This window comes from Herpailurus yagouaroundi, unplaced genomic scaffold (assembly GCF_014898765.1).
Source record: "Herpailurus yagouaroundi ecotype Mexico unplaced genomic scaffold, PumYag 185, whole genome shotgun sequence".
Taxonomy (NCBI): domain Eukaryota; kingdom Metazoa; phylum Chordata; class Mammalia; order Carnivora; family Felidae; genus Herpailurus; species Herpailurus yagouaroundi.
The window spans coordinates 20,959,120-20,982,276 of record NW_024412416.1 but is presented as its reverse complement, the minus strand read 5'-3'; the positions used below and the strand labels follow the sequence as shown (position 1 = coordinate 20,982,276).

The following is a 23,157-nucleotide window of genomic DNA, read 5'->3' as shown; positions in this document are numbered from 1 at the left end:
ATGATGTTGGTTACACTCTTACCAGAATGGCTAAAATTGAAAAATAATTACAATAGACAATACCAAGTGATGATAAGGATGTGAAGCAACAGGAACTCTTATACATTGCTGATAGGGTTGTGAACTGGGACAACAATTTTGGAGTACAGTTTGGCATTATCCATTTATATTAAAGATTTCTACCCAATCTAATGTAATATCCTAATTGTAATATCCTAGTGACTATCCTCACTGGGAACAGAGAGGCAGTGAATTGGGAGTGCATAAGGAGGGCCTTGGGTTTCTGGAGATGCTTTATTTGTAGATTTTAGTGGAGGTCACGTGCATATTTGCCTCATGATAAACTGCTGAGCTTTATATTTTTGTTTTGCAGACTTTCTTAAATATGTTTTATATTCTCAAGGAAAAAGGTTAAAAATGAATGGCCTGCTTGAAAATAAAATGTAAAACTTAAATCAGGAAAAGAACAAAACCAAGTTTACAGAAAATAGCAAAAAAGAATTTAACATAAAAAGTGAGAGTAATGGAATAGAGGATAGGAATAAAGATATTAGGATAATAAAGCCTAAAGATAATTCTTGAATAGACAAACCCCAGGTAGGACTAAACAAAAGAAAACAAAACAAAAGCCAAAGTAAACATGATTAGAAATGAGAAAGGAGCTTTAAATATAGAATGTTGGAGATTTAGAGAATGGAGGCAGGTCTAAGGCCATAAATCCAAAAATCTAGAGAACCTGGATAATTTCATAGCAAAATATAAACTACTGTACTGAATCCAAAAGATGCAGTAAACCCAAAGTCCAATAACCATAAAAGATACTGGGAAGTCCAAAATGGTATTTCAAGCTGAGTTGCTTGTGACCTTTAATGGAAAGATAATTCCTATGTTTTAGCTAATGCAATAAGAAAATATTGTAAGTTGTGTAAATATTGGAAAAGACAGAATTGTCTTTCTTTCCAAATTATATGATTGATTATCTAAAATAACCTAAGAGAATATACTAAAAAAACTGGAATTAAGATTATTTGTTATACTGATTATTAAAAATATGATACTAGTAACAACCAAATAAAAATAAAAATGGCAGGGGGCCTGGCTGGCTCAGTCAGAGGAGCATGCGACTCTTGATCTTGGAGTCATGAGTTTGAGCCCCATGCTGGGTGAAGAGATTACTAAAAAAAATAAAGAAAACTTAAAAAAAATTAAAAAATAAAAATGACAAACGTATTGTACTCAGTTAATAGTAACAAATACAAAATACCTAAAAATACATTAACATAAAATAAATTAAATATGAAAATAAAATGACCAATGGGAAGCTATATATAAAATCTTATTATGTAGCAATAACTCAGGTATAACAGATATGGGTCATTCTACCTGGCCGCCCAATGCCATTAAGCCTTCCTCCTCAGTTTGGGGAATACTCACCTTATGAGTCGGTCTACCTTCTCCAGAAATGCTTTCCAGGCCTGCCTAATTGGGAGGGAGCCCTTAAAGGAGGGCTCCACTATGAGACACTCCTGCACAGGACTTAGGTGGGAGCTTGGGACACAGGTATGTACTGCACGGACTCCATTCTGAAATAGGGGGCAGCAGACACAGCCAGTTTCCAGAGGAGGCAGGAAGTGAGGTTCTGGAGACAGTATCCAAAGCCTAGGGTCAGTAGGGTCACACTACTGGCCCCGTGACGATGGGGTCTTCCTCAAAGCAGTTCCTGAGTATAATTTGAAGCATCTTTCCTTTCCTGGCCTTATAGCCTCCAAACTTGGTTTCTGGCTGTCCTGGAGACTCTGTGAACTCTTTGGGTCCCTTCTAGGTGAAAACTAGCTTGAGTTGGCTTCTCCACTATGTGTCCTGACTGACACCTACTGCCTGAATCAATGAAGGTGCACAGCCTATTCCTAAATGGAAAGATGTAATATCCTACAAACTGCCGATCCTTCCCAAGGAATGCACACTTGTGCTGGCATTCCAATCAGAATCCCAATGGAGTGGATAGAACTGGACAAAATAATTTTTTGATGTTTATTCATTTATTTTGAGAGAAAGAGAGAGAGAGAGAGAGAGCAAGCATGAGTGGGGAAGAGGCAGAGAGAGAGGGAGAGAAAATCCCAATCAGGCTCCACACTCAGCATGGAGCTCAGAGTGGGGCTCCATCTCACAGCCATGAGATCATGACCTGAGTTAAAGTCAAGAGTCAGACGCTTAACCCAGGCACCCAGACAAAATCATTTTAAAGATTTAGAAAATAACAAACATGTAAGAATTATCCAAAAAATTTTTGAAAACCAAAAGAGATAATGGGAGAGCAGTGGATGTCTTAACAGATATTAATGTTGTAATCAAAACACTAAAGTCATGGCTTAAAAATAAATAAAGAGTTCAATGGGATAGAAAAATTTCAGAAATCAGACTGATAATCTATAGGAAATTAGTAAATGAAAAACATGGCATTTCAATTCAGTAGGAAAAAGACAGTTTGCTTAATAATAGTGCTGGCATAGTAAGCTATTCATCTATAATTGTCTCAACATAAAAATAAAATATATTTGACTAAGAATCTAAATTAAAACAATAAAAACTCAGGAAAATGTAAAAGGATGGTTGAACAAACATGGGGTGCAGAGTCCTTTTAACGGCAAACCAAGAATCTCAGAAAGCTAGAAAAGTCTCAAAATAAAAGATAAGAACAAAGGCTCTGGCCAGCCAGGCCCGGAGTACAAAGCAATCACAATACACACAATGTCCACCAAGGCTGCTAACCTTCTAGGTTATGGGTCTAGAGCTCCTAGATATGTTTTCGGGAGATGAACAAAGACTGAATATCCCTAATAGCTTTAGGAATGAGAAAGGGAACATAAATACAAATGCAGAGAGGATTAAAAAGGAGAAGAAAACGCTAGGAATAACTTTGCGCCAACAAATTTGAAAATCTAGAAAAAATAGATGATTTTCTATGCAAACATCAATTGATAAAATTGGCAATGTGAAAAACAAAACAGACTGGAACAGCCAGATTTGCAAAAACATGAACAGACTATGAACCATAGAAGGAATCTTACAAGGCGGCAGCTAAAGACATCTAAGTGGCCTAAAACATGTGCCATCTTCTTTGGATGCACAGCTGGGATAAGGTCCCTCATTTCCCTCACTTATTGGTGACTTTCCTAAAGATCCCAAGTTCTGGAGAAGAACTCCAGTTGGAGCAGCTTGGTTCACAGGCCTGCCTCATGGCTGAGTAGGTGCTGGGCACCAGAAATGCACATAACAGGGAGACATGTTGCCCAAAAGCAAGTGGGCCAAATGGTCCTCCAGAAAGTCGCATCTGGTTTAGAGTCTAATCAACTCATAAAAAGAAACTATAAGAAATGAATCAAATGCTTGTTTTCCTTTTCTTCTACCCATGTAACTATATTAATACACGAGAGTCAAATTACAGTCTGGCAAGTTCACATCATGCCATGACCACTGGCTAACAGGCACCACTGGGGATTCACAACCTTGGGATCTGGGAGCATGGCCTTTGGCTCTGATGTGTCCTTCCACTTTGATCAACTGGACAAAGTGTCCAGAGTTCTGATATAGTCTGCTTTCTCACATCTCAAAAACATGCAAGGAATTATTTCACATGATCATGCCTCCACCTTGGTACGAAGACTGAAGGAGCTCATGTAAATGGCAAGACTGCTTCCTCGGTGGGGAAAAAGGAAGGGAGAGGCCTGGCTTGGCTGGGAAGCAGAGATTATCACGTCAAATAACCCTTTAGTGACCCCGGGGAATAGACATCAAAATAAATCTTTTCCCTCAGTTGTTTCACTGAGTTTGTGATTAATTGTAAGAAAAATTCTGGAAACCTCCCGATCAGTTCTCTGACCTCAACATCTTGGGTGTGCGGAAGGCTGACAGATTTATTTCAGGAGTGCCCCCACAGTGTTCGGGTCACTGGGAACAACACAGCAGAGCTTTGCAAATGAAGCTGCAGTAATTTTTCATGAATCTCTTTGGAGCATTTAACAGCCAGCTTGCCCCCCCCACCCCTTATTTATGGTCCATCAGCCTGTCTGGGAGTACAAAGGGCTTAGACAACAGAGAAGGATGCCCCTGGATTCTTTTAAGAAGCACAAACGAGACAGATATGTGACCTTCAGACACTCCTAAAAGGAACGCAGTGGGGAAGGCTGAACCTTGGGGGCAGTCCACGGACCCTGGGGACGCTCACTGGGCAGACCGTCCTTGAGGGTGACGAGCCTGCTGAGCCACAGAGAAAAGCAAAGCATGAGGGACAGAGTCAGATCCATTCAGGGTCCTGTCTGCTAAAGAATGACCCAGGACAAGTCACAGAAGTTCTCTGAGCTTCACGCTCTTGGGGTAAAAGTGCAAAGTGCAAATATTGTTAGTTGTTATTGTTTTCATTTTATTACTTTAATTGGAGAATAGGTTTGCAAAAATTCACCACTACTTTTGAATACTTTTAGCATTACATCAGTTTTGCAGACATTCTCATTAATCTGTCAAATCTGCCAAACTCAATAACTCGGCTCAGCCAATCCCAGTCCTGCTTATTCTGAGTGACCCCTCTGTTGCCCTGTGGCCACCCTGCTGTTGACAGTGGAGGGCTCCTAAAACACAGGCCCTATTGATGTAGGACTAGCTAACTCTCATACTGGTGGACACTCAGGACACTGAATGACACTGACAAGACCCTAGAAACTCCAGTAATGATGCTACAACCTGACAAATCCTGAGAACATTATGCTGAGTGAAAGAAGTCAGACACAAAAGGCCACACAGTATAGGATTCCATTCATATGAAATGTCCAGCACAGTAAAATCAATAGACAGAAAGTAGATTAGTGGTTGTTTGGGGCTGGGGGTGGAGGTGGGAATAAGGACATAGGGGGATGATGCTTAGGATATGGGGTTTCTTTTCGAGGTAATGAAAATGTTCTAAAATTGTGGTAATGGTTACACATATTGGTGGATACACTAGAAACTAATGAATTGTACACTTTAAATGAGTAACTAGTGTGATATATGAATTATATCACAATAAAGGTGTTTGAAAAAAAGAAACAATAACCATCACATTGTGATAATTACTGACTTAGCTTCAATGTTCTGCCAAAATGTTTAATATTCACAAGAGTGCCATGAACACAGAAAGTTTAAGACCAACGAACTCTACCTTCTCCATCACGGTCTCCCTCCCGAATGTGACATTGCTGGGAGTTCAGCATTAGCGGGACTCTCTGGGCTGGTGACAGCAGGACTACCCCCTTCCTTCCCAAGCATCTGAATCTATTTGCCACAGGAGCCCCTGCAGCTGGCACCCCTTCCTGGCCTTTTAGGCTCTTCCTTGCTCCGGAGGCAGTAGGGACTGGAGCGTCTGCTCCCGTGAGAGGCAGAGGGTTCCTACCAGGCTTGGGGATCCAGCCAGCCCATCACGATCACTCCAGCTTCCCTGCCAAGCCAGTGACACAGCCCCACATGCTACCCCTCCTGACCTGGTTCTCCTTCAGGGGCTTAGTAAGTTTTTCCTAGGCAGGGATGGGATTGAGATGAGTTAGGGTAGACTGTCCTTACAATCATGGCTTGTAACCTGTTATTCTGACTTTGAAAATACAGAAATAGGGGCACCGGGGTGGCTCAGTCAGTTAAGCATCCTACTTCAGCTCAGGTCATGATCTCACCAATCATGGGTTCAAGCCCTGCATCGGGCTCAGCACTGTCATAGCAGAGCCTGCTTCGGATTCTCTGTCTCCCTCTCTTTCTGCCCCCACCTCCCAATATAAACATTAAAAGAAAATACAGAAACACCTAAGTCTCAGCTGTATTTCTTAAAATTGAAATACCTCCAACATCTAACATTGCGTAAATTTAAGGTGTACCACATCTCAGCAGTAGTTCTGGTATATCCATGACTCTGCCTCCGCTGGTCACCTACCCTGGGGAAGAGAGATGTAATAGCTTCTGCAGAACCAGCCTGCTGGCCAAGCAGGAGCAAGGACAACAGCTTCATGAGAAAGTTACTACACAACTGACCCACGCAGAGAAGCCAGGAAGGAACCCAAGTCCAACCTGCAGACCATGGCTTGTGTGGGAGTTTAAAAAGCCAGTATCTTCAATTCCCATCAGCTTATAAGGTCTCAGACAAAAAAATAATAAATAAATAAATAAATAAATAACTCTCTGAGACCATAATAACTAACTAACTAACTTTCTGAGACCATAAGCCAAGTCAACATCTAATGGCCTAGAAGAGATGCCACAGCATATAGAACTGTGTCCCCCTCTACAGCCCCCTGACCACATTCCAGATGTGGATGGCTTCTGCTTTCTTGTGATTTGGGTTTCACATAGGTGGGCCTTGGCTGATATTTTTTTCTTAAAGAGAAAACGATCCTTTTAAAATGTAACCATGTAATCAAACAATTTATTTTAGAACATTTTTGCCAAGAGAGCAATAAGTAATGACAAAAACTATTAATAATTAGTTATAGATTTCCTACCACTTTTTATTTCTTGGGAAATGTTTGGGATTTTAAAAAACTCACAGCCTGAATCTTGAATATTTTGAAAGAAAAATGCAAAGAATGTCAAGTAAATAGGTATATACATATAGGATACACTGATTCTACCTCACCTTAAGACTTTGAAATGGGAACACCTTTTTCATTAGCGAAGTTGATTTTTTTAAAGTTTATTTATTTTTGAGAGAGAGACAGAGCATGAGCAAGGGAGGAGCAGAGAGAGAGGGAGACACAGAATCCGAAGCAGGCTCCAGGCTCCGAACTGTCAGCAGAGAGCCTGATGCAGGGCTTGAACCCATGAACCGTGAGATCATGACCTGAGCTGAAGTCAGATGCTTAACTGACTGAGCCACCAGGCACCCTGCAAAGTTAATTCTTAAACCAACTCAGTTACCGTGATACATTATAAAGATGGATTTACCCTTAGAAAACCTTTTCAAATACATTTTTCAAATAATCTAAAAATATGACAAAGTTAGAAATTTCTACATTCTTTTTTTTTTTTTTTCAACGTTTATTTATTTTTGGGACAGAGAGAGACAGAGCATGAACGGGGGAGGGGCAGAGAGAGAGGGAGACACAGAATCGGAAACAGGCTCCAGGCTCCGAGCCATCAGCCCAGAGCCCGACGCGGGGCTCGAACTCACGGACTGCGAGATCGTGACCTGGCTGAAGTCGGACGCTGAACCGACTGCGCCACCCAGGCGCCCCAGAAATTTCTACATTCTTAAGAAATATAAAGTGAAATTTCCTAGGTTCCTACAGGGTTTAAAAGGGTAAATATAGGGGCACCTGGGTGCTCAGTCAGTTAAGTGTCCAACTTCACCTCAGGCCATGATCTTGTAGTTCGTGAGTTCGAGCCCTGTGTTGGGCTCTGTGCTGACAGCTCAGAGCCTGGAGCCTGCTTCAGATTCTGTCTCCCTCTCTCTGTCCCTCCCGGTTCATGCTCTCTCTCTCTAAAAAATAAACATTAAAAAAAAGTATTAAAAAGAAAAGGGAGGGGCACCTGGGTGGCTCAGTCGATTAAGCATCTGACATCAGCTCAGGTCATGATCTCACAGTTCATGGATTCGAGCCCTGCGTCGGGGCTCTATGCTGACAGCTCCGAGCCTGGAGCCTGTTTCGGGTTGTGTCTCCCTCTCTCTCTGCCCCTCCCTCACTTGCACTCTGTCTCTCTCAAAGATAAATAGACATTAAAAAAATTTAAAATAAATAAAAAGAAAAAAAAAAAACAAAAGGGAGAATACAGGGGCACATGGTGGCTTAGTCGGTTGAGTGTCTGACTCTTCTTGATTTTGGCTCAGGGTTGGGGGATCCTAGGGTTGTGGGATCATGCCCCACACTGGGCTCTGTGTTGAGCATGGAGCCTACTTAAGATTCTCTCTTTCTCTCCCTCTGCCCCCCTCCCCTGCTTGTGCTCTGTCTCCAAAATAATAATAATAATAGGTAAAATAAGACAAAAAGGATTGAAAAAAATGACTTTTGTTCAGCACTAAAATAAACATAAATATTTTGAAGTGAAATTTTCCAGCTGTCATATATGTTGATATATACACATGCATATTTACATTTAACTATACATGGACACAAAACCACTGTGTTGTGATGAATAATTGGTGTCTATGATGTGACAGTTACTGAAATCTTTGTGAGCCAGGAACTGTGTTAAGAACTTTGTATCTCTACTATCTTTACAAATGAGGAAAATGGGGCTCAGAGAGTGGCTTGCCTGAGGTCACAGAACTGGTCAGCAACGGAGGACTGAATCCAGAACTTGTGCTCTAAGTACACATCATCCTTTTTCCACTTTTCCTGTGTTTCAGACACACCAAATTGCTTACGTTCCCAGGACAAGCTGAGACATTTTCTTTTTTTTTTATTATTATTAAAAAAAACTTTTAACGTTTATTAATTTTTGAGAGACAAAACAGAGCATGAGCAGGGGAGGGACAGAGAGAGAGGGAGACAGAATCCAAAGAAGGCTCTAAGCTCTGAGCTGTCAGCACAGAGCCCGACATGGGGCTTGAACTCACTGACTGCGAGATCGTGACCTGAGCCCAAGTCAGACACTTAACTGACTGAGCCACCCAGGCACCCCATAGCTGAGACATTTTCATTCTCATTCTGCCCCTTATTACTAGTGTTTCTTCCCTGGACTGCCCCCTTGAACCAACTCCCTCCAGGAAACACATCCCTCAAGGCCCAGCTCAGCTGCCCTCCTTTGTGTAAACTTTCCTGATCTCCACAGTATGTCTAAAACCTTTGTCTTCTCTTCTCCCAGATTTGGCAGCTCATTTTTTTTTTTAATGTTTATTTATTTTTGAGAGAGAGAGAGACAGACTGAGAGCAGGGGACAGGCAGAGAGAGAGGGAGACACAGAACCTGAAGCAGGCTCCAGGCTCTGACCTGTCAGCACAGAGTCCAATGAGGAGCTTGAATTCATGAACCATGAGATCATGACCTGAGCCAAAGTCGGACACCCAACCGACTGAGCCACCTAGGCACCCCATGGCAGCTCATTTCTTAATGATAGCACTCACTTTAATTTGCTTTATGATGATTTTTTAACTCTACCTGTTTTTTTTCTTCCTAAAACACTGTTGTTAGAATTCTTGAGAGCTGGGACTTACTTGGTGCGTCCTCCTCAGAAGGGATGGTGAACACAAGACACACATCCCATCCTTTCCCCCTTTGGCTGGTGGTAAAAACAGCTTTCATGCTTGCTCCCCATGGAGCCCAGACACAGCCTCAGATTCCTACTTAACACACTGCTCTTGGCACTTAGTGCCAGATGATGAAAACTAGCACATGGGTGAAACCCACATGCCATAGTAGATAGTGGCTACAAAAAATAAAAACCTGTTTCCAACTGAAGTACATAAGGATAAAACATTGGTGCTCAGCTAAGGGAGAATTAGCCTATTCCTTAAACATGGATAGTCTACTCTGAAATGGCTAAGGAATGTTGGCACATAACGAGGCTCCCAAGTGCTCTACTTGCCTCTCTGCCTGGCAGCTGGGAGAAGTGATTCTGCCCCCGGTGTTTCCGCCCCAAGTTACAGCCCAGGTTTGGGGGAGGCACCAGCACACAACAGATGTGAGATTCCTCAGCAAATGGATGCATGTACACTCCTGGTGGAAGTGAAGACAGCGCAAACCACTCTGGAAAACCTTGTTCGTCACCATCTGCCAAAGTCAAACACATGTGTACCCCAGGACCCAGAGACTGCACTTGTAGGCATGACCAGCAGAAAGGCATGGGGATGGGATGTTCATCATAAGATGCATGTTGAAATATTCACAGCAGCACCCTCCTCCACAGCGTCTCTGGAAATACCCTGATGTCTATCAAGAGAAGGATGGGAAAATGAACTGTGGTATGTCCATACAGTGAGAAACCAGAGCTACTTGCAATGAGATGATGGACTTCAACGGACACATAGAATGAAAAACGCAGGAAACAATATTCTGACGTAGGATACTATTTATAAAACGTTGAAAGTTAGGAAAGCTGACAGAGGTTAAGATAGGGCTGCTCTTGCGGAGGGTGAGCCCCTAGGAGAAGGTAAGATGGGGCCTCCTGGGGATTTTGGCCATGCTATCTCTGCACCTGGTGCTGCTTCCATGGGTTTATGCAAAGTCACGGAGCTGGACACTTGCAATATGTCAGGGGGACACCTTCAAGTGATGATGGGAAGCAGTTAGAAAGTTGCATTTTGATTCTGGTTCCTCCCACACATTCTGTTTCCCACCTCACACTGTTGCCGTCACCCAAGGTGAAGAATACAAAGACAGGATTGTATTTTCTAAGACTTGGCAAAAGCATTCCCCACTCTGGAAGCCGCCTCTGCTTGCCCCAGTGGGACCCAGTACCCTAAGGCTCGAGTTCCCCTGCACCCCATGTGCGAGTGTCTCTCAGGGCACTGTGCACACTGCCCACTGACACCCCATCAGAGTGTAAACTGCCCCAGTGTTGCAGGATTTTTTAACCTCAATACCTGGGGTTCATTGTCTTGCTGCTTTGAAGAATGAGGAGTTGGACACAAAACAAGCAGCAGGTAAAAGTTTATTAGACTCTTCCCTCTTGTCCCTTCTCAACACCTACCCTTATTGGCTTGATAACTCTAGGTGCTGGGTTGTCCGTTCCTGATTGCCTCCTTTCCGTTGTATGAGGGGTGGTCTATGGCCATACTGTTCCTTGTGGGTCATCTGTTTTATGGTCTACTTATTTTTAGTCAGGTCTTTGGTCAAATTCCTGAGGGGAACCTGAGGGGGAGTAGGTGGTGTCTGTTACAATCTTAAGAGGAACCTCACACCTGAGGGGGTTTTGCTGTGGTCAGACACTCTCAGCATTGTTCCAAAATATGTGTTTCCCCCACCTAGGGACCTCAGGTCCTAGGCCTTTCCCTCTCCGCCTATTTGATCCCATCCTTTCCCTATCATACTAGGATAAGCACTGCCTTCTCCACCCCAGTGCTGGGGTCTGGCAGGACCGACTGACATAAATGCATGCATGAAGAGTTAGTATACAAAAAAGATGGACGCAAAGTGTCCATTGGGTTAATTAAGTCAGATTTTAGAAGCTTCAAAGAGGTTCTGTATTAATTATGTTTGTTTATGTTTTGCACTATCTGATGCTCTGACATCCTGGGGCCTTGTAGATCCTGGAGGGACTGCTGTTCCCAGGGCTAGTTAATACCAAAATAGTAAACAATTTGTCTGTGAATCTAATCTGCCTTTCATATGCAAACCAGCCACAGTAGAGCACACCCCCAACCACCCAGCATCTACATCACACACTCCAGGGCAATATTCCTCCTGCCCTAAACTACCCCCAGAGATCACCCCCAGGGCGCTTGGGCCTGCTGGTGAGCCCCATAGCTGGGGCTTGACCAGGTTAATCTAGCACCATGAACGTTCCATTAGGTTTATCTCTCCAAACTCATTAGAATTTAAATCTCCATCTTTACACTGAGAGAGTTTTTTTAGTCCCTACACCTTTCGTTATGACATTTTACACCATCAAAGAAGCTTGGCAGTTACCACGGGTCACTGTTCTCAAATTCCACTTTTCGTATAATGAAAGTACATTACAACACAGACAGGTGGTACAGGAAGTGCACTCATGATGCTGATGAAAGCAAAGAGCTGTAACATTCTTTAATTGTGCTTTGGAACAAGCATCAAAGGGACAGTATAGAAAGTATTCTTTTAAAACCCCAAAGCTGATGAGAATCTAGGTAGTTTGTTTTTTAACATTTTATTTATTTTTGACAGAGACAGAGTGTGAGGGGGGAGGAGCAGAAAGAGAGGGAGACACAGAATCCGAAACTCCAGGCTCTGAGCGGTCAGCACAGAGCCTGATGCCGGGCTTGAACTCATGAACCCTGAGATCATGACCTGAGCCAAAGTCGGTCGCTCAACTGACTGAGCCACTCAGGTGCCCCTAGTTTTTGTTTTCTTGTTTCCATATGTGTGTGCACATGTGTATGTGAATACAAAACAATTAAGGACAAAGTTATCTAATTCCACAAGATAGGACTTTTATTGCAGCTTATGTTGTTAAAAAAGAAAACCACAAGCCCCAAATGGCATTACTTAGGTTAAAGCCCCAAGTCAGTAAACCAGGGCTTACTATCTAACCTAACTGCAGTTGAAGAAATGTAGTTTTACCCAGTCAGTCAGCAATTTTCTGGTCAGTACCAAGGAGCTCATCTGTCACGGGGCCCTCTCCATCCCCCAAAGGAAGATGAGGTCATCTGCAGGAGAGGACCCCCTGCTGTTCCCCCTGAGAAGGAGAAAGTGACCACACCTGGAACAGTCCTTTCTCTTCTTTTCCTATTGACTCTTTGCCTCACCCTCCTTCCTTTGGAAAACTTCCCAAGTTTTGCACAACTCCTCAGGGCTCCCTCTACTTGCCAGAAGGGGTGCGGCCTGATTCAAGAATCATGTAATAACACCAATTAGATCTTCATATGCACTCAGTAGACTTTGTTTTTTAACAATATAAACCAGGGGTGCCCAGGTGGCTCAGTGGATTAAGCATCGGACTTCATCTCAGGTCATGAGCCCACGGTCTGTGAGTTTGAACCCTGTGTCGGGCTCTGTGCAAACAGCTCAGAGCCTGGAGACTGCTTCCAATTCTGCGTCTCCCTCGCTCTCTGCCCCTCCCCCACTTGTGCTCTTTCTCTGTCTCTCTCTCTCTCTCAAAATAAGAAATATTAAAAAAATTTTAAAAAGAAAGTTTCTGCTTTCTTTGTTAAGAAACTATATATATATATATATATATATATATATATATAAATAAAATCATGGAATTAAGACTTATAACTTTCCCTGATCTTTTAGGAGAAAAAAAAATACCTCCTTGTCATCAGCTATTTTATTTTTATTTGTCTTTGTGTAGTTATACTCTGCCTATTCAAAATTTTCATCATGTGTTTGCCATCCTGATAAGAGAGAGAATCTTGGGAGTGTGGAAATTTGAAGGTGCCATTTGCAACATTCCTGCCAGACAGCAGTGGTCAAATGAGAACACTAACCCAGACTCCCAGCCCTCTTTGAAGGTTATCTTCACAGGACATGGCAATGATTTCCACAGTCTTGGGAATTTTTACAAGACCTGTTTGTTCAAATGATACTTTCAAGGACAGCGTAAGTTGGAAAGCTATGAATATTTCACACCAGCCTCCCTATGCACATAAAAACGAGACCGCTCTTCCTGAGATGTTCTCATCACTGGAGAAGCGTGGAACTAGTTGAACACAGAGATTTCTCTTCTGGACCCGCAGGGGAGGGGCCATGCCTTCATCTCCTTCTGAGACGCGTTTGGTTAATTACATACATAGACTTGCATTTTCAGTCCAGACTGAAATTTCATTAGTTAGCACTGTAATCAAAGCAGAGCTCCACGTGGCTGGCAGAAAGGGAGAAAAGGCTGGAACAATGGTGCTGGTTAACAGGAAAATGAGAAGCATTTAATGCTTTTCTTCCAGAAAGGCCCAAACAAGTATTTGCAGCAGCCGTGTTTGGAATAACAGAAAAATTGGAAAGAAGCTAAATGAGGTTCTGTGGTCAAATTAACTTGCAGAATAGTGTGTTAAAGAATTAAAGGGGGCTCCCTCTATGCATGGCTTCTCAGAGTTTTACTAATCTAGGGCGTGTAGTCCCTCTTGGTCGTTCTTTTTAAAAGAGCATCCATTCAGGGGTGGCTGGGTGGCTCAGTTGGTTAAGCATCTGACTCTGGATTTCGGCTCAGGTCATGATCTCACGGTTGGTGGGACAGAGGCTCAGGATGGGCTCTGCACTAACAGCATGGAGCCTGCTTGGGATTCTCTCTCTCTGCCTTTCCCCATGCTGGCATGCTCTCTCTCTCTCAAAATAAATAACTAAACATAAATAAGAAAAAAGAACATCCATTCACATCTCAGCAACTCATGCTCAGGGGCAGCTGGGGGCCTCCTTTACCCTCCATACCCCTTGCTTTAGCGGGGCAAGTTCAGGGCTGACAACTCCTTCCTGCTCTTCCCACTTGGAATCAGGATTTAGAGGACGCAAATGCCTGTCAGCTAGTATCTGTTCATTCCTAGAACATAACATAAATATTAACCAGTAAAGAAGAGCATTTTTATTAGTTTTAAATTCCTTCTGGTCTCTCACCTAATAGAATGTGATATTCTCACAACTTTTAGAGTCATACACAAAAATGCACTGCTCACAGTGTTGTGGTATGTTTCTAGGTAAAACCAAAACTGCTACTACTACAGAACTAGACCTCTAATTGGCCCTTAACAAATGATGATCTGCTCATCAATTTCAGTGGTGTGAGCATATCCAGCAAGGGGAGAGGGCATTATGATAGGGAAATATAGGATAAAATAGGCAGAGAGGGAAAGGTTAGGACCTGAGGTCCCTGAGTGGGGAAAACATATTTTAAAACAATGCTGGGAGCATCCAAACATTAGCAAACTCCCTCAGGCATAAAGTTCCTCTTAAGAAATATAGCAGACACCACCTACTCCTCCTCAGGTGTCCCTTAGGAAATTGACAAAAACCGGACTAAAAATAGTTAGACCCTAAAACTTATGACCCACAAGGAACTGTATGGCCATAGACCACCCCTTATCCAATGGAAAGGAGGGAATCAAAAAGGCATGACCAGGCATTTAGAGTTACCTACACAAAAATAAGGGTAGGACCTGAGAAGGAACAAGGCGGGGGAGGGAAGGGGCCAACCAAAACCCTATAAAATAAAGTTCCTTGCCTATAGTCATGGGCATTCATTTTCGAATGTCCCCTCTCTGTAAAGAGACTTTTCAAACTATTCTTCCTTTATGATCTTATACTCTAATAAACTTTTGCCTGCTGCTTATTTTATTCTGTGTCCACCTCTTCAGTCTTTGAAGCAGTGAGATGGAATCCTGGGTATTGATGAGGTAAAAAAAAAAAAAATCTTCCAACAGTATTGTGGAAGAACCAAGAGAGGAAGAATGTAGGCAAGGCTGTGGACTAGTCACCCTCAGGGCACTGGACGGTGATTTTTTTAACTTTCTTTTATTCTTGGGGGAACTCACCTAGCGTTTGAGAGTGAAACTGGGGAACTTCACCTAAAAAATTTTGAGAGTAAAACTGAGGAACTTCACATAAAATTTCTAGCTTTTCTTGAAAAGTTTCCATTTTCAGGCTCACTAGGTCTTTGGTGGGAGCTGCTTCCTCAGGCAAGGCTGCAGGCTGGATTGAGTCTGTACCTGGCTTCTCCCTCAGCAGTCCATGAGTCAGCTACCTTGAGAATGAGCTGGTCTTAATTACTATTTTTTCCCTGTAGAGACCATGCTTCAAGCAGATATTAAAGGCCTGATAAATACAACGCTAGACCCATGGGCCAGGAGGCGGAGGGGACAGAAAAATCACCTGAGAAGCTGGTCCTGGAGCACCCAGACCTCCAGCTCCATCTCCAGCCCCTGCAAGGTGGCCTCATCCCTCCATACCCTGGACATCTCAGGAGAATGAAGACCCTCCTCCAGAGAAGCCACAGCTGACAGAGGGCTGGGAGGCTGGAAAAGTCCCAAAAAGGATTAAGTCAAGTCTGAAGCTGCCCATTCTGAGCTCCCTTCCTGCTTTGTCCTCAAACACAGGTAGCCCCACTGTATGCTCAGAGAACCAGAGGGGGCCATGCCCAAGAGGAAACACCTACACATGTTGACATTTGGGGGTCTCCTAAAGAGTGCTAGATGTTCTACTGGAGTCCACATTGTTGGGACAGACAATGGTTCACCTTCCAGTTCTTCTCACATTTCCATGAACTGTAGGAGTCAGGGCAATGAAACAGTCCCACCCACAGCTTACACATATCTCCATACAGGTATGAGGAAGCATCACCTAGCAGGTGGCAGGACACTGGAAAGACAGAGTGAAAAGGTCACAAAATGCCCCAGCCAAGAAGTCACAAACCACCAGTGATCTCAGTGGATAGAAGTCTTAGGGCCTGAGTACATGGGACACACAGAAGGACATAGAGCAAGGGCTAAGGTGTAAGTTCTGGGAGCCTCAGTCCCTGTGCCTCTCTCCACCTACAGGGCTCCAGTTGCATGGCCTCCTTCCTGTTCTTCAAACTCATCCAGTTAGCCTCAAGGCCTCCTCCATGCTGTGCCCACTCCTGAAATCCTCCTCTCTGCTCCTCAGTTGCTCAGGCCCCAGGTCACAAGTAACATGCTCAGAGAAGCACAGGGCTTCCTTCTAACACTTCCCTGCCTCTTTCTCTTAAAAAAAAATTTTTTTGATGTTTATTTCTTTTTGAGAGAGAGAGAGAGAAAGAGCACAAACAGGGGATAGGCAGAGAGAAAGGAAGACACAGACTCTGAAGCAGGTGCCAGGCTCTGAGCTGTCAGCACAGAGTCAATGCAGGGCTCAAACTTACAAACTGTGAGATCATGACCTGAGCCGAAGTCTGATGCTTAACTGACTGAGCCACTCAGGTGCCCCTTCCCTGCCTCTTTCCTTGTAGTGCTTCCAGTTGTTGGAAATGGTCTCCTTTGTTTGTCATTCACTCCTCATCTTAGAAGGAGAGCTGCACGCATGGAGGGCACAGAGCCAGGACCTGTCTGTCCAGATACACGGCTCTGCCTCTGTAAAACTGTACTGACCCAATGAATTAAAGAGTAAAGGAATGTACACAGGGCAGATAAATATTTGTATGGAACTGCACTGTTGGCCTACTTTAAACATATCAGTTTTTATTTTGCCGAGAATGTGTTCTTTGCTAGAAAACTTTGGGGTTTGGAATCAACTTTCAAATTGCAGCTTTAGCCAGGATAATGGCACACTCACATGTAGATGAGTTAAAAGAGAATTACATTGCTACATGGGGAAAGATTCTGTGTCATCACGACAAACCACAAAGAGCAGTCAAATGCTAAATTTCTTGTGAAGCCAAGAGAGGCCACAACACCATGACTCTTCTTGACCCCTGATTAGTAGAATAAAAGCTACGCCCCTTGGCAATAGGGTAAATTATGAAGGAGCTCAGGCCCATAAGACCTCGTGAGGCACTGTGTACTTTCTGCCAACTTTCCCTTCATCTTTAAAGCCAGGCATTTCCAACAGCCCCAGCCTATGGCCCTGTCCTCTCGTAATTTATTATTCATCACGATGAAGCTAAATCAGGGTTGCCCTGGTTACTGTGGGGATCTTCTGAGGGCTGTGGCTACATAATTGGTGTTGGCTTGGTTACTGGATGCTTTCAATTCTGAGATTGGAGTGGTGGTAATAAATGCAGCTAGGAGCCTCAAGAAAAAATTCTAACAGGCTTTGGAAAGAATGAGATTGTCACAAAATTAAGGGCCATTGAGGGTCTCAACCTAGGGTCCTGAGAAACCCCAGTGATAGAAAAAAACTGGCTCATAAAAATTATAGACGACTTTTTAAAAACAGTAACAGACTGAATCAAGAAACTATTAATTTGATTATTTTGGCTAAGTGAATTGGATTGTCACACACAGGATGTGAGGTTTCCTGTGAAGATCTTGCTCAGACCAGCTCTCAGCAAATGTTTCCTGAGCTCCTGTTACAGCCTTGTGCTGGATCCCAAGAGAAGGAGGAGTTTCAGGGAGCAGCAGTGTGGAGGACTGGCTAGAGGAAAGATGACCAAGGATGTGGCCTAAGGGTAGAGTTTCCAAAAAGAAAGACAGCAATGCCTTGACCAGCCAGGAAAAGAACTGGAAGGTCAGAATTCACCCAGGGTCCCTTCTTAGAGGCCCAGAACGCTCATGCTTCTGACATCAGGCTGAGAATAAGGGAGAAGGGTTACGAGCCTGCAGAAACCCTAAACATGTTGGTGTGCATCTGTGGGTCAGTGTCCTTTGTTTGGAGCTAACTTGGGACAGCTGCAAGGAAGTAAAAGTAAAGAAGTCACATATTTAGGGTGAGAGGGTCTGAGATGTTGCCCTCATATCTACATTCATAAGGGACATGTAGGACGTGAGGGGGTCCCAGAATTCCTTTGTGCCCTAGGCGGTCCTAAGGAGAGACAGGAGAATCCCAAGCAGGTAGGTCTTGCATGGAGACTGTGCTAAGGGCCTCAAACATCCCTAGAAGATGCCAGGACAGACCATCCAGCTGGGTGGGCCATAGGTCATCATCCGCGCAGGCCAGAAAGGGCTTGGAGGACAGACAGAACAGGTGACATGTTGCCCACCCCCACTGCTGTGATGCTAAATCTGCGTCTCCCAAACCCAGATTAACACCAGGGACAGAAAAGAAGAAGATGAAGAGGGAAGAAGTGCTGAAGGGCTGAATACCTTCTGAAAAAAGATAGAGTTAATTTTGGAGGAGAGACTGTTTTAAACTGATAGAGACTAAATCACCGGGAAGTGATAAGAATCAAATTTATTTTTCCCAAATCAGTGGACACATGCCAAGTCAAGGTGCATTACAGAAAACGAGGATTGCATTTCTGCAGTTCTGAGGCATATTGTGAAAATTTAAACACATCACATATAAGTCAATAGGAATTACACCCAAACTCTCATAAATAGGCTAAACTTACCAGTTAAAAGAAAAAAAAAGCAACCTTGAAAATATTATGCTAAGTGAAATAAGCCAGAAACAAAAAGAGAAATATTGTATGATTTAATATGAGGTACCTAGAGTAGACAAAATTACAGAGACAGAAAAAATTGTGGCTGCCAGAGGCTGCGGGAAGTTACTATTTAATGGGCACAGAGTTTCAGTTCAGGAGGATGAAAAAGTTCTGGAAATGGCTAGTGGTGATGGTTACACAGCAATGTGAATGCACTTAATGCCACTGAATTATATAATTAAAAATGGTTAAAATGGTAAATTTTATGTTATGTGTATTTTACCATAATGAAAAAAAAGGAGAAAAAAGACTCTTGCCTTTATAAGCAGATTAATATATCATTTAATTATTAACACCTAAACACAATGAAGAAGAAAAAAAGAAAGATGCAGAAATTAGCAATGATATGATAAAATCTTGCCTACAGAGGAACACGAGATATAAAAATATACAAAAAATTATAAAATATTTATAAAAGAATATTATAAACTTTATATTCATGACTTAAAAAATGACTCAAAGCCGAAATTAATCACAAATATGAAAAAATACAAAAATTTACAAATAATTATCTTCAATACCACCATTTTTAGTTTGATGAACTAGTTCTTTGACAAGAGCAAGAAAACTGAAAAATCTCTAACAAGGAAAAAAATAAAAGGCACATACATATGACAATATCAGAAATGAAAATGGAGATATCGCTACACTCTGAAGACATTACAATAATGATAATAGAGTAATATGAACTCTACATATATAAATTTCACTATTTAAATGAAATGAGTCAACTCCTTTGAAAAACACAAACTACCACAACTCAACCAATATGAAATAGATAATTTTAATAGTTTTATAACTATTAAGGGAGTTAAATTCATAATTTTAAACCTTCCAAAGAGAAACCTCTAGGTCTAGATGGACTCATTAAAAAATTCTATCAAACACTTCAAGAAAAATTAACACCAATTCTACACAATCTCTTCCAGAAAAGAGAAGGGAAAACTTTGTAATTCATTTTATGAGGCCATTATTACCCTGATACCAAAACCAGATAAAGACAATTAAAAAAACAAAACAAAACAAAACACAACATCTTTCATGAACTTAGATGCAAAATATCCTCAACAAAACCCTAGCAGACTAAGTCCAAAAAATGTATGAGAATGATTGTACACCATGCCCAAGAAGTATTTATTCTAGATATATATAACTTGTTATCATTAGAAATCAATGCATATAATCCACCACATTGGTAAACCAAATAAGAAAAAATAATGTGATCATATTAATAACAAAAGACACTTGACAAAATTTATTCATTTAAAAATCTCTCAGCAAGTTAGGAATAGAAGGAAATGATCTCATTCTGAAACAAGTATACACACACACACACACACACACACACACACACACACAGTGTATAAAAAAATCCTGTAGCTAACATTACATTAATGGTGGAATGTTGGATGCTTTCCCTTTAAGATTACAAACAAAGCAAAGATGTCCATTCTCACCACATTTACACAACATAATACTAGAAATTCTAGTCATTACAAACAGGAAAGAAAGAAAAATAAAATGCACACATATTGGAAGCAAATCCCAGGAAATCTATCAAAAAAATTCCTAGAACTAAAAAATGAATTCAGCAAGGTCACAGAATACAAAATCAACACATAAAAATCATTCACATTTCCATATAGTAACAATAAACACAGAGAACTAAAATTAAAAACAAATGTCATTTACCATCAATCCAAAGAGAACAAAATATTTAAATATACATTTAAGAAATATGTAGAGGATCTGTATGGTAAAAATTATGAAATGCTGTTGAAAAAATTAAAAAGATGTAAATAAATGGAGAGATATACCATATTCATGGATTGGAAGATTCAACACAGGAAGATGTCAATTCTCTCCAAACTGCTATATAAAATTAATATAATTCCTATTAAAATCTCAGCAATACTTTCTGAAGACAGAGATAGCACATTCTAAAATTTACATGTAAGTCACAGCCTGTACAATAGCTAAAACAATCTTGAAAAAAAAGAATAAAGGAGGAAGAATCACTCTACCAAGACAATGTAGTATTGGCAGACAGTGCTCCCAGTTTCACATAGATCAATGAAACAGAACAGAAAACAGAGAAATAAACCCAGACAAATATTCTCAACTGGTATTTTCACATAGGTGCAAAAGCAATTTGGTGGAGGAAGGATAGCCTTTTCAATAAATGGTCTGGAGCAATCAGGTAATCACAGGCAAAATAATGAACCTTGACCTAAACATCATACCCTACACAAAAACTGATTCAATTGGGACTTAAATTTAAAATGCAACACTAAAAATCCTTTAGGAAAGACATCAGAGAAAAATTGTCAGACTAGTTCTTAGTCTTGACACCAAAATCATCATTTAGGAAAGGAAAAAATTAACAAATTGGGCCTTATTAAAATCAAAACATTTTGTTCTCAGAAGAGTTTGAAGAGTCAAATTATGGACTTGGAGAAAATATTTGCAAGCCATACATTTGACACAAGACATTTCTAGATTATGTGAGGAACTCTCAAAATTCAATGGTAAAATACAAATTTTAATAAAAATAATAAGTAAATTAGAAAATGGACAAGACATGTGAACATTTATTTCACTAAACCATATACAGAGATGTCAGTGAAGCACATAAAAAGATGTTCAACATTATTAGCCACCAAGGAAATGAAAAATAAGACCACAATCATATCACTACATGCTTAAAAACAAAAAAAATATTGACAATACTAAGTGCTGATGAAGATATGGAGAAACTGGATCACTCATACATTTTTGATAGAAATGTAAAATGATACAGCCATACTGAAAACAGTTTGGTAGTTTCTTATAAAACTGAACAGATAATTATTATATGATACAGCAATTGCATTCTCAGATATTCATGCCCGAGAAATGAAAACTTATGATAACACAAAAACCAGTACATGAAAGTTCATTGCATCCTATTCATAATTGCCAAAAACTGGAGTTGGCCCAGATGTCCTTCAACAGATAAATGGTTCAATAGTCATATATATGTACTATGGAATACTACACAACAATTAAAAGAAACAGACTACTGATATACACAACAACTTAGATGAATCTCCATGGAATTGTGCTGAATGAAAAAAGCCAATTCCACATAGTTACATACTGTATTATTTCATTTATGTAACATTTTGGAAGTGACATTATTTTCAAAATGGTGGACAGATTAGTGGTTCCTAGGATGAGGTGGAAAGGATGTGGGTATCATTATAAAAAGACTAGTATGAGGAATACTTGCATTGTGGTATTGAAATATGTGGTTCAGTATCTCGACCGTGGTGTGGATATATGAACGTCCACAGGTGACAAAATTGCATGAAACTTCATACACATACTCTATAACACCCATACAGACAGAAAAATGAATACAAGCAAAAAATGGGGAAATGTGAATAAGATGAATTGACTGTATCAATGTCAATACTGTGGTTGTGATATTGTTGCCATTGGGGGAAACTGGAAAAGGAATACAGTTGATCTCTGTTATTTTTAACAACTTCATGTGAATCTACAAATTTCTTAGTAAAAATTTCAATGGAAAAAATTTAAATTATATATTAACAATCCTAACCCTCCTCTGTTTCCATTCTAGAAACAAAGCATTTGTAGGTGACAATTCTATAGATGCTCATTGTAGAGTAGCATTAAATACAAAACAAGTCTTTGTACCTATTTTCACAGGGTTCTTGAGATTTTTCAGATCCAGTATCTATAGGGAGTAAAAACAGGGGGATTTATAGTTATTCTAATTTTACATAAGTTATCTGATCAATATATATAGAACTATTCACCTTGCTCATTTCTAAAATGAGAGGATTAACCATAAATAATTTCTAAATTTCACTCTTGCTCTATATCTGTGTTCATTCTCCTCCAATTTCCAATTTACTTGTTTATATGAAAAGTATTAATTTAGAAAAAGAAAAAAGAGGAAGTTGATTTGTAATTTGCTTCTTTCTCCACACTAGAATGTGTTATTTTGCTCTAAGTCTGAATGCATTTTTTAAAATTTATTTATTTAAATTTAAGTTAGTTCACATACAGTGTACTATTGGTTTCAGAAATAGAACCCAGTGATTCATCACCAGCATAAAACACCCAGTGCTCATGCCAACAAGTGCCTTCCTTAATGCCCATCACTGATTTAGCCCATCCCCCCACCTACCTCCCCTCCAGCAACTCTCAGTTTGTTCTCTGTATTTAAGAGTCACTTATGGTTTACCTCTGTTTTTATCTTATTTTTCCTTTCCTTCCTCTATGCTCACCTGTTGTGTTTCTTAAATTCCACATATGAATGAAATCATATTACATTTGTCTTTCTCTGACTTGTTTTACTTAGCATAATATTCTCTAGTTCCATCTATGTTGTTGCCAATGGCAAGATTTCATTGTTTTTGATCGCCGAGTATCATATATATATATATATATATATATATATATATATATATATAT

The 23,157-nt window shown here is 40.9% G+C and overlaps 1 protein-coding gene across 5 annotated transcripts in view; it reads right to left on the bottom strand.

Moving 5' to 3' along the window:
- ENTREP2 (endosomal transmembrane epsin interactor 2) overlaps positions 1-23,157 on the bottom strand; it is a 469,222-nt gene that overhangs the window by 87,862 nt on the left and 358,203 nt on the right. The window contains exon 2 of one of the 5 annotated variants that reach the window (XM_040493834.1): positions 22,375-22,414. The exons of the other annotated variants lie outside the window; for them this stretch is intronic. The gene's annotated coding sequence lies outside the window, so the exon portion shown is untranslated. The remainder of the gene's footprint in view (positions 1-22,374; positions 22,415-23,157) is intronic. 5 annotated transcript variants of the gene reach the window in all.